Genomic DNA, 12792 nt, shown 5'->3' on the forward strand with positions numbered 1-12792 from the left:
AGTATACAGCTGCCTTTGGTCTTGCTTACACACGCTTTTCTTCCCAGGACACTCATAATGCTCAAGTCTGGGGTTGGAAATCAAGAATTATTAGGGTGAACCTCATGCAATTTTCAGAACGATGTATTAGTGATGCAGTAGATTCAAAATACCACATAAATAGCTGTGTGCTAAATGCAGGTTAATTGCTCAACACAGGTTATGGGAAGAAAGTAACTTTATATCACAATGAAATGCCAAATTTCATATGGGGAAGGGCCTTGAGCTAACACATAGGACACTAGCTGCTCATCCAGCTCTGGATCGTGGGGGAGTGGCAGGAGCACAAGAATGATAAGAACTTCAGAGAAAAAGAATTCCTGGACACTGCTAAACTTAGTGCTGACTAAAAACCAGCACCAGTAAACTACAGATGTGTATGCAACCCACACTAGTTCGGCAGCTACAGAGGTCTGCACAGTCCTGCACACCTTAAGAGTTGAGCTTAGCTGAGCCTCAGTTGTTTTCTAACCATCTAGAGCTATTTATCTATAAGCTCATGAATGATAAAATGAATGAACCGTTGATCTAAAAGCCAACAGTCTTTAAACCTCTGAATGAGCAAGACCTCTTTATTATGATGGATAACAGCAGCTGTCTGACATGCAGAAGTACTCTGCTCTGAATGAGGAGGGAATACTTTTCTAAAAGCTGTACAAAAAATGCAAATTTCACATGCAAGTTGGAAGCTCCTAGCTGAATCACAGTCTGGGTCACAGTTTGTTAATGACACATCAATCTCAGAGCCTCACTTGAGTACACAGCTGGACAAAGAGGGGATGGGCCAATTTCTCCTGATAATTTGCCTAATGTCCGAGCAAGACTTGTTGTAAACAGTCTGCCCTACCAAGCATTGCTGCTCCCTCAGGACAACCACAGCCTGATGTTCATCTCTTCTTAGTAAGACCAGGCTGCCCCCGAAGGAAAGGGGTAACACATCCCAAAGTTTGTATCAGGGTCAGTTTGTATGCTTTCAGGTTTGCAGAGATAGAGGGACAAGCATGGGATTTTGTTCAACCAATATCCTCTCTAGGCACAAATATGATACCAAAACGGAGTCTTTTGGAGCAAAGTCTTGGGCCAAATTTTAGGGGTTTGGCTCAGGATCATTGCCTGTTTTCTCGGGGTCAGACATGGAAGACAGGGGCAGCCATGTTCCACCTTGGATGAAAGGTGTTGGGTTGTGACTGTCAACTCAGAAGCATGCCCAGGTGTTCTGCACTGAATATAGGAGGGATTTGGGAGAAAAGAAGACTCTAAAATAGATTGCATTTGCTGTTACTCAGAATTAGCTGATATTTGGCAAGGCATGCAAAGGTGATGGGAGAGAGAAGGGGGAAGAAGCCAGTCAATGAGGTGAAAGCACGCAATCTTGGGCACAGATTCACTGTGCACACTGAGAAATAATAATATATAACAAGGAGCTGTAGGCAAGAGAACCCAGAAACAGGGGATCATTTGTGGGGGGGAGAAATAATCCCCACTGAGCATTGGCAGCAAACTTATCTAATCAATTTTACTAAGAGAAGCCTCTTCTAGGAGGCTGAAAGTTCACCAGGTACTTCAGAGCTGCCTTGCTGCTCGGGGGGTGAGTCTTTGCATAAGTTGAGAATGGTGTGGGGAGGCAGCTGTAAAGTCCTGCAGCAAGGGAAAGAAATGCTTAGCACAGTACATCCAGCAGGAACCCAAGGGGTGTTCAGTCTTCAGGTTCTGAGATCTGGGGGTCTCCAACTCTGTGGCCCTATATTAACTCAATAACTCATGGGCCAGTTCCTGTTTCCCCTTCTGGCAGCAGAGACAAAGGGAAAGGGGAAAAAAATCCCTGCCAGTTCGGATCTTTCTCGCTCACTCCACGACAGATGGGGAGGCAGTTTGCAGCCAGATTCCCCCTCTGGTAGCTCAAGGCGAGAACCACGCTTGCTCAGGGCATTGCAAGTTGGAAAGTCACTCCACAATAAATAATGGAACAAGTAATAGGAAAATATTGAGATGGCATAAAAACCCTCCAACGTTCTCTTTCTAGGAGGGTATGGATTATTTAGACATATGGAAGTAGGAAACTCCCTTGGGAGAAGGCTCTCTTGCATACTTTCTTTTATGCACACAACAAACATTTCTGTGCTCCTTTGCTGGCCATTCAGAGAATAAAAACATGCTCCAAGCTCTGACATGATTTATAAAAGCCTTTGAAGGTGCCCTATTTTAAAGAAAAAATCTAAGTACTAAAAATGGTCTGGTCCTTTAAAATCACAGGAATAAAAACCAATGGGTTTCTTACTCATTATCTCCATTTTTTGAGGTTTGTCTCCTTTCAATCCCTTTCATACAGCAAAACAAAACTGCTCAGTTCTGTGTGTCTTGTTCTCCTCTTCACTGCCTTCAATTTCTTGAGGATAGAATTATGTAAAAGAGCAATTGCTTCAGAAAAAATTAGGTGAGAAATTTCTATTGTTCCGTGTCCTTTAGCACAAAAATATTGAAACCTTCTGTCAGTTTTAGAGATGAGAACCCCAAAGCTGGCAGAAGAAGAGCTATTTCATATGTGGCTTTGTTACACAGTGGAACTCTTTGCCATTTATTATTTCCCAGAGTAACATTTTAGTGTGATTTTTTAAAAAGCACTGTGGTTTTTTTATGGTATTGGAAACACTAATTATTTAAGAATGGCTGTACTGGTTCAGATTAATCATCCATCTGACCTAATACCCATTTTTAATATGGGAGCATATAAAAATTGTCCAAATGTACCAGAAGAGGGCAAGGAAAATTTTTTTTTTTTTACTAATAAAAGTCCTGGAAAATAAACAAAACATAACATTCCACTCTCATTGAAGACAGAGATGTGCCTGAATTGGAAAAAGGACCAGGAGACATAACAATATACTGTAATGTTAGCCCCCTTTCCTCTGCAGCACTGGACTCATCAGCAATCACTAAGATACACTAGGTAGTACTAGGTGGTACCACTGAACCCCATGCCAAGAAAAACCTCATCCAGAGCACAATTTAAAACCAGTGGCCCAAGTCCCAGTCCTACAAATCCCAGTGAGACTACAAAGAGAGAGGGAGGGGAAGCCACTGCTTTATCAGACCTCAGTGGAGATCTCAAAACTTTTCTGAATTACAGTAGGGATACCCTTGTTTTAGGACACATCCTGGTGATGGGCTCTTTGGGACTGTCTGCATTTTTAAATTTCATGGCTATTTTTATGAAGATTTTTAAAACATTTGGAGATTTCAGAAGCACGAACATGGTGGGAATTTTTTTCTATACTAACAATTCCCTCTCCCATTTTTTATCCCTACTTTATTCTTCTTTCTCTGCCTTGCCTATAGGGCTCTCAAATGGCAGCAATTAAGTGAAATGCCATCAATAAAGATGAATGAAATCCCAGTGCAATACATGGCAGAATTTTCCCTTGCAAAAGCAAAACTAAAAAGTCTTTGCATGGTTTTGCTTATCAGATTGTGAATCTAGCTTAACTGTGGTTATGTTTTATGGTCACAAGGTCAAAGCAGGTTTAATTCTAGTACCAAAAATCCTTCAACCTTTGATGTATAAGTAGCAGATACAGCGCTGCTTTAGGCTGAATTGTCAGGAAAGCAGCTTCCCTTACAAAATTTCAGCAATTTTCGAATTGAGAAAAAACAAACAAAAAAACCAGCCCTCAGTAATATGGCTGTGGGTCTGACCCAGAGCTGAACCATGGCAGCAGGTTTTGATTTTGCTCTGGAGAGACACAGATCAGCGTGGTGAACAGCTGGCACTGTGCCACTGCAGAATCTCAAGGGCAGACCTGTCATATCTCACTGATACAAATCTAACTACAGTACACAGGGCTGCCATGCAGAATCACACTCCCAAGCCTTCTCCACCACACAATTAGACCAGAGCAAGTCATCTCACAAAATTCTTCTATGCTATGCCAAAAGGATGGCATGTTTTCCTGCAGAGCTTTCTCCCTCATCTCAGGGGATGTGCAAGAATGAGCTAGGAAAAGGGAAAGGCAAATTTGCAAGCAAAAGAGCTCTGAGGGGAAAAATATTAATTTATTTTCTTTTTTCTTTTTTTTTTTTTCGTAATGCCTGCAAGTGTGGAGTCCCTATGACTCACAACTGGCTTTGAATTGGCAACACTGCAAAGGTTGTTACAGAATGGTAAAGAGATTTCCTCCCCCTACTCCCCCAAAACACTATTTTCTTTTGACTGTTTCCTTGTCACTTGCTCCTTACACTTACACATTTATTCTTGTAACTGCATTTACTTGCATTATTTAATTCTATTCTTGCATGATTTAATTCTACACCATGTATGTAGAACGTATCTGGTTGTAGCTGAAAATCAGCACTACTTCAGGAGGTTAAAAAAATATTTGCTGGAAAAAAGTGATGCTTACGATTGTTCATTTTTATAGGATATTCAGTATATTCTCATACTCACCCCCGTGTTGTGAACATTGTACTTTCTGATACTCTGGGGGTTTTTTGCACTTCTGTATAACTTTGCTAAGCAGGTCTGAGGGTTTTCCCCCTCTGAGTATTTTTGCTTTTAATTGTAATTGATTAGTATGTGAAATAGTATTTTTGAAACTGATGACATTTCCTGATCAATAAGTATGCCCACATGTAAAATGTCATTAATTCAGAATGTTTGGACATTCTGTTTGCAAATGCAAAATCTAATAATCAGCTGAATTGGAGGTCCTTTTACAGATAGAGAATATAGGCTAAACCACAGATTATATCCTGAATTTTGTATTCTTGAAAGCAGGAACATTAGGACTTGGGTCCACTTGGGTCTTGTTCTGTTGGAATTCAGCAGATACCAGATTGGAGTCTAAATCACATGGGAAGAGAAGCGTAGCCTTATCCACGATGTTATTTATTTACAGACACATGAGCAGATGCATAATGCTTAGATGCAACTGAAATGACATTTCTGTTGGGCAGACCGCTTGCAAACAAAGAGATTCTGACAGGATCCTCCTCAGAATCCAGGGGGAGGCCCACATAAATGCTAGTCAATATTTGCCCGGCACAGGGAGAAGTGCCTGTAGGAACAAAAGGCATTGTCTAGACATGGAGAACACCAGAAGCAGGACTCCTGCTAATTTAAATAATTAAGCAGTTGAGACTGCATTCCCAAATTCAAAGGAGACCTCAGGTCAGCCATGATGAAAAGCCCTTTCCTTCTGAATTTACAAGGAGGGCTGTTCTTTGGCTTAGCGTCTTTGTCTTGGTAACAGGCATTACTTTACAAAACTAAATATTTTCCCCACAATAGGTATAACAACCATTTTAGTTCACACCCATCAGTTTACATACAAAGGCACACCCACACCCATTAGGACAGATTTTGCAGGTTTCCAGCAGAAAGTGGGGAAAATAATTTGAATGCATGTAGTTATAACTATTTTGATGCCAAAATTCCAATAAATTTATTAATGTGCTAAGACGGTGAGTGAATAGCCATCCGATATGTACAGCCACAAGCTGTGAGGTGTTCAGATACACAATTCTTCAGTCCACGGATTCAAATTAGCCATAACCATCATGTTTCCACTACTCCTAAGTTTCATATATTCTTATTCTTACTACACTCCCAGTCTTTCCCTTATTCAATTAAATAATAGAAGCTTAGCTAAAAGGATAAATCTGTCCTTGCGCCTCATCTCACACCCTCACTATAGGACAATCTTAAGATAACTAAGCCCAGAAATCAGAACGACAAATATTGCAGCCACAGGAACACAGTCCTAACATAACAAGCGATGCAGGATGTGAACAGACACCACCAGTATGACAACATCTTTCCCAGTGGATAGAGTAATAATTCAGTGCAAGATGCACTGCAGCACACAGCAGAAACACAGGTAAGGAAACATTTGCAAAGAAAAAGCAACTTTGTGGTCACAACAAATTCAGTTAATTACCTCCCCGGAAACAGCACATTATATGTGAGCTGGGGTGCTGGTCTGCTTTGCCTGGACAATATATCCCAAATCCAGCTCTGTCCATCCCCATTTTGAATGAGCTGGTTGCTTCACACAGCAGATCATCTACCCCAGAACAGTCAGTTCGGTCTTCGTGCTGGATTCACAGCCACTTCAAACAGCTGAGCCTGCCAAAGATGCCCTAGAGGAGATTATGCTGCTGCACCATACATCCACATCTTACTCAGTCACGGGTTCCCTGTACCCTCAGGTACTCACACAGATGTCAGCACATTCTGTAAACTGGTGACTCTGCCATGAGTAATGGTCTCCAGCACAGGCACAGCCTTATGGAAAAGCTCTTCATTTAAGATATGCCTAGTGGCCTCCATGAGTGATTAACAGTACACACTGCTTGAGTGAAGTATCTCACTGATACTGTGGTCATATTCCCTTAACTCTTTTTGCTACCCATGTGCTGAGATGTGTCCTCCCTTCAAATTTAGCATCTTTCTGGGCAAAAGTAACTCTACAGAACTAGTTTTGCTATACTAATTGTGTTATTAATGAACCAAGGCATAAGAGAAGATATTTTATATGGGACCACACACACTTCTGGCAGTCCCAGTCTACAAGCATACACTCACTGCCTTAAAGTCACCAACAAGTTGTCTGGGAAGAAATTTCTCCTCCAAAAAGGATAAGTTATTGGCAAGGAAGGACTGCACACAAGGATGGATATCTCTGCTCAGATATCCTAGATCAGCATTAGACCTGCCCCTTCTCTTCTGCAGGCCAGTAAGTGTGAAGGTAGTAGTAGACAAAACAGAATCTTTGCTTGGTTTGTCCATTTCATCTGTGATTTATCCCAGTTCCTTCACCCTGAGGAGGTATTCTGGTCTCCAGTTCACTCCATTGCTCTGTGGCAATTTACTTTTAAATATCTAGAGAATTATAAAATAAACCCAGTCTCAAATTAGAATCTAGCATTTATGTTTTTTAAGAAAAAATCTTGAGACTTTTTCCTAAATGTATTTAAATCTTACCAGTGAACATGATGCTGGTTATTAAAAAGTAATTCTGGATAAATTAGCTTGCAGCTACAAAATTAATGTAATTCATTTATTACTTGCAGCCACAAATCAAAACGTTGTTAACACTGCTGCATGCAATTTAATATGCACAGTAAGTTTCCATATGGCTTCAATTTTAGGTTCCCTGGTCACTACAGAGGCTCATTTGCTGAATGGTCTGTAGGCATACGAAATCAGCTTGTGCTTACTGGGAGAAAAGCTGTTCAAGGTGGTTCCTACATAGGCACAACAGTCCAAAAAGTCCCAAACCATTAACACCACTTGGGATTATCATATCCTGCCTAAGACTGAGGAACATCGACATTCATTCACAGAACTACAGATATAACCAGTGCCTATTTTAAAAAGCATCTGTAGTCTGAACTTCTATTTATCAGTTCATTCTCCTAGCCATGAAGGCACATTTTTTAAAAGCACTGAGCATCCCATGTCTCTTTTAGAGACAACAGGACCAAAATATAATAAAATGTTACAACATCAGCTTTACCAAGTTTAAAAAATAAAGTCTACAAAACTTATAAACAATGGAAGAGCCTAAATTTTGACAGAGATGTATAGACCGCTTGTAAGTGAGGTACTGGTGAATTTTTGCATAACGTATCCAGAGTTGTGCATGCACTGTGATTAGCTTGAACACAAAAACTGGATATAGGCAATATGCTGCACATACATTTCATTATCAGTAATCTTGTTGCAGAACACTGTCATGATTGAATGAGCAGCAGTGCCCGTTTTCAAAGTCTTTTACCTTCTTCAACCACATCAAATTCCAGCAACATTTTTGCTCTCATTTTTACTTAAGAAAGCCTGCTGGAGAGAGATTACAGCAGATTTATGTCCCTAGATTCAAGTCTGATTGATGGATTACCTGACTAAGAGCAAGAGCAATAAACCAAGTTCTTTCCAAATAAGAGCAGGCCATGAGCACCAGCATCCCATGCCACAGCTCTATTCACTAGATTGTAAGCTTGCATGGGTCACAATATTACTTATTCCTTCCCTCTTTCTCCTTCTTGACAAAACCCATTCAATGGAGTATATATTATAACCAAAGCAAGATATTTCAAAGAATTTTTGCTTTGTTGGAAGTTTTTAATCAGCTTTTTAAATAAAATTGTCAGAGATTCCCAGCATGCTTTCTCTTTTTCTTTAAACTGGCGCCAGCTCTGGCATGGTGATCAACATCAACAGTAAATAAGGCCAAAATCATAGGCACAGAATTATTTTCTTTCATTAACGGTTCTTGAAACTGACACTTTTTTGGTAAGACGGCATCAGTTTTGGTTTGGCATTGTTCCTCTATGTCTGGATTTCACTTATAGCTGGGAAACCACATCGAGCACAATGCCAGTTTTATCAAAACTTGGAATAAAAAGGCTGGGGCAGAAAAAGAGGCTTTCACATTCTGAGACCATAAGACATCAAGTAACAGCCTGGAAATACCTATCAAAGACATGAGCACAATCAGAATTAGGAGGTCAGGCTTCTCAAATGCCCATGGAGTTACTCATGAAGAATGAGAAAGAGATTTTTGATGACTCCTTATCAGAGACACATCTGAGGTGTCATTAGCTGTTGGTGGTTCAGAGTGGTTGTTGTAAGCACAGCATACATATAGATATAGATTTCCTCTCCTGTAAAATACCTTGCCAGACCTCTCCTGGGCAGCAAAAGCATCAGCATACCATTGCAGCCAGGCTAGTCACAGATGAGGAAAAAGCATCAGAGATCACGGCACTAACAATGCTGGACCCCTGATTGTGAAGGTATTCAATACAAGAAGTCTCTGATCTAGGCTATGCTAGGATTTCAGGTTATTTTGACTAATTTCTAACCTACACTTTTGGGACAATCCCGGACTAAATTACTGTGAAAGAAGTGAGACAGATGGAGGGAAGAAAATAGAAACAGGCAGCCCATTATAACTTTATTCTTACTCTTTCCAGCACTCCTGACATCAATAAGCCCTGTCCACCAGAAGGGCATCACAGTGAAGAGAGGGCTCACGGATATATTTCACTGCGTTTACACAATGATTTCCTGAAACGCGAGGGAGCGGGGGAGCTGCCTTCTTTATTTTAGTACTGTCAACTGTGAGTACAGAGAGTCTCTCTCTGGTGTTATGTTCTCGTGAGCTGGCAGATCTGTCGGGAATATAATGACGTCTGTTCATGCACCTCCATTTCTAACAACTTATTCCTCACATGCTCTCCTGATTTTCTTGAGGCATAAGGACCAGTTGACTATGCAAATGAAATAAGAGAATGTAGAAAATGAGTTTGACACAAAGGGAGTTGCTGGCAAATGCCACTGCTTCCTCCAGGCATAATGGTAAGAGACAGCTGCTTCTGCCAGCCCAGAAGCAGTAGCTGAGGGGGCTAGCACAGCTCTTTTGAAAATCTTTAGTCTGATGAATAACTAGGCAAAGGCTGCATATATTTACAAGGGAGGACCCCAAATCCAGAGCTTCAAATCTTGCTCTGCCGTTCCATGTTAGCATCCACTGTAAATGCACACAGGAGTGGTGTCAGACGACTTTCGTTGAAGTTTGTGAGTCTATTATCTTCAAGTCCTTTGTAACAGGAGGAGCAAGACAAGAAATGAACTGTGAGAATGTGAAAAGCATTGTTCTTTGCAATTTCCAAAACTGCTATTTTAAGCATACAGTTATCATTTTTGCAGCAAGATGTTATTTTTGGATCAAACATTTTGATATATGAACAATCCTAATGACTTTAGAATAAATAATCACAAAAATATTTAATCACTGTACACAATACTATGGTTTTATTTTACATTTTCATTACAGAGCTATTCCCTCGAGTAATTATCATGGCAATCGTAACTCTGATGATACATGTATTTTGTCAATCTGTCTAATAAAGAGTAGCAGAGTACTGTAACTGACATGCATACATAAATATTTTAGGATTTAGTGATTCTTAAATTGTTTTGGAATAGTTATAGTAACCAGTAAATACTGATACTTTTCTTTTACCTCAAAGAGCATCTGTCACTTGGAGAACTGGCACAATGCTTAGAGTACCACTTTGTGGAAAAAAAATAACAAAAATGTTTATTGGTAGTATTAAAGGAGCGGCTTGATGTTTTTCAGCTCTGAGCAGAATAGCTGTCTGGAGTGCCACATGTTATGATCAGTACACAAATACAAAATAAAATTCTTCCACAGGGGAGACCTTCATTTCAAACAAGGGAGAAAATAAAATTCTCAATATTAAATTATTAAAAGCATACCATATTGGGAAAAAAATAAAAATGGACATTTGTGCTCTCACCTTTCCTGAGAGGATAGGGACGTATGATACTTTTTAAAGTCCTAAAGTTAGCAAGTGGTAAATAAAATTCACATTTCCTGATTTTCTATCCTTTCCTCAGCATTTCCCATGAAATGTGGCAGATCTCAGCTGAGATTATGTGTGCTTGCCAATAGAAGGCCAGATCACTTCAGCAAGAGTCTGCCCTTGTTCCTACCAGCAAAACTCCTTTAAACACATTGGATTTACTCAAATATTAATGGGGATAAGAATAAAAACTTGCATTTAGTTCTGCCAAAGTTCAACATCCTCTACACTTTTAGTCAATAAAATCCAAACATCCTGTCATAACATTCCCTTTTCTTTTCACTTTCCTCAGAACATTTCATATTTGTGAGCTGGCACCATTACTACAGTTTAAACACATGAGAAAACCCAAGATGAAACGGCTGTCCCAAGAAGTTACAAACTGAGCAGAAACCTAGTGATCCACTTCCTGAACCAAGATGAACCCAGATTCCTTAAATCAGATTTCAGACATGTGACTGAGCTACTTTGGCTTAATGGCTGCCATGCATCAGCTGAGCCCCAGTGAAAATAGTTGAAATTAGCATGTGCTACCCTACATTTGCAACAGCTCAGCTGCTACATAGGAACTCATTAAGCTATGGTAACTTGCTCAAGAGTCTGAAACCTCAATCTGATGCTCTACCCAGTGGCCCACAAAACTACCCAAATCATGCTCTCTGCCTCCATGCCAATAAGCCTCCTGAGCCCATCTTTCACAAAATAAGGATGAGCCGAAGAAAATAAGCTCAGTACACTTTTCCAGTGAGATGCTTCAGAAGATTTATTCAGATAAGCAGCTAGATCTGGATCTCTCTGCAATTCAAATAAACTTCATGCATGGTACTAGAATGTCTTCATGTTCTTTGTCTTCTGTTTTATATACCATATTTTCTTCTTGATCCCACCAACAAATATTACACTATAGATAAATTCCTCATTCCTTAATTATTAAAATTTCTCCTTGTGATCTCCTCAAGATGTACTTCTCCAGAACGCTTCAAGCAACTGCTTTTTCCTGTGGAAGAAATGAAAATAAAAAATATATACTGACTAATTCTTCATTTAGAAATCCAGTTTCAAGCTGTCTCTATCATTCCTTCTTCCTCTCTAAACCATCTATTAATATATTATCTATTAGAAATGTAGTACAGCAAACTTTACTTCAGCTGGCACCATATGAAATGCACATCCTGATCCTTGAGCCTTGTATAGGAAAGAGGGCCCATAAACGTTCTTGCTTTCTTTCTTAATCTCTCTTTTGGAGTATTGTAAGTGTATCATTTATTAAATATAGATACAGAGAACATTAAAGTGTTATGCAAAATTAATTTATCTTTTATTTCTTGTTATTTTTCCTGTAATATCCCTGAAGATAATTAAATTATATTAGATGCAGAGCAAAAGTGAATATCCCAATATACCTGACCCAGTATAGCTCAGCCTCTGCCTTTTGTAAGGCACAAGTTTCAACCTTGGGGGAAGTGTCATCTCAACAATTATGTCTCTAGGTTAAAAAGATTTGATTGAGCTGAGAAATTTTGCACATATATGTAATTACCAGGATAAGATTTGCAATTTTTCAAGTCAACTAATACAACAACAAAATCATATTTTGGAGTGGGTAAATGTGGGGAGACCAGTTACTGTCTGGTGTCTCAAATGTATGCAGCTCAAAAAAAGCAGGCTGGTCTTGTTCCATCTGGCAGCATTATCATAGCAATTTCAGCAGGTAAATATCATTTCAGCTTTGTGCTGTGGCACAAAAGCATTGATTATCTGCGAGTTACCCCTTAACATACTATGATAATTTTCCTAGACTTGTGCCTCATCAGCTCGCAGGGAACTAAAGACCTGTTTAGCTTTAGGAGTACTGCCCAGGGCTGTGCTAGTACAAGTTCTGCTAAGAATTGCATTTTCCTGAGGGAAGAAATAGGGAAGGGGGGGATTGCTGTAGTATTTCACCTGATTGAACTGAGACCTTGCTTATTCCCCAGCTCAGTCCCACCAGCTGTGAAACAATGTGACTCCAAAGGAGCTGTGGCCATTACCAGTCTTCACTTGTTCTCTCAGCTCTCTGAGGGAGATGCCTCTTATTGCTTCTATGAAGCAATGTCATGGATTTAGGGGTCAGCCTGTCCATCAGGGCATCCTGCAATCTCTCCATTGTCCTACAGAGGAGCCAGGAGGCAGCTGTCAAAAGTCTCTAACCAGGCAAGAATGGCCAGGGAAGGGGCTGGCCCCAGGCTTGCTTGAGATAGACACCAAATAGTCTTTCCTGGTGGCAATTTGTTCACATCATTGGCAGGTTTTGAAACTGTATTCATAGCAAAACTTCTGGGAAAAGTCAATAAAAATTTTGTCCTTTGTCATCTCCATGAGGGG

General features: G+C 40.0%; 1 long non-coding RNA gene across 2 annotated transcripts; it reads right to left on the reverse strand.

Moving 5' to 3' along the window:
* Window positions 1–7575: 7575 nt before the first annotated feature.
* On the reverse strand, window positions 7576–10980 carry LOC111923965 (uncharacterized). Of its 2 annotated transcripts, none has more exons than XR_002861373.2 (3): window positions 10363–10980; window positions 10065–10114; window positions 7576–9638 (listed from the first exon to the last, which is right to left on the reverse strand). It is a non-coding gene; the product is annotated as an uncharacterized LOC111923965 (long non-coding RNA). The 2 variants fall into 2 exon arrangements; XR_015279925.1 differs by having other exon boundaries at window positions 10065–10263.
* Window positions 10981–12792: the final 1812 nt, after the last annotated feature.

This window comes from Cyanistes caeruleus, chromosome 1 (assembly GCF_971803275.1).
Source record: "Cyanistes caeruleus chromosome 1, bCyaCae1.hap1.1, whole genome shotgun sequence".
In the NCBI taxonomy this organism is placed as follows: domain Eukaryota; kingdom Metazoa; phylum Chordata; class Aves; order Passeriformes; family Paridae; genus Cyanistes; species Cyanistes caeruleus.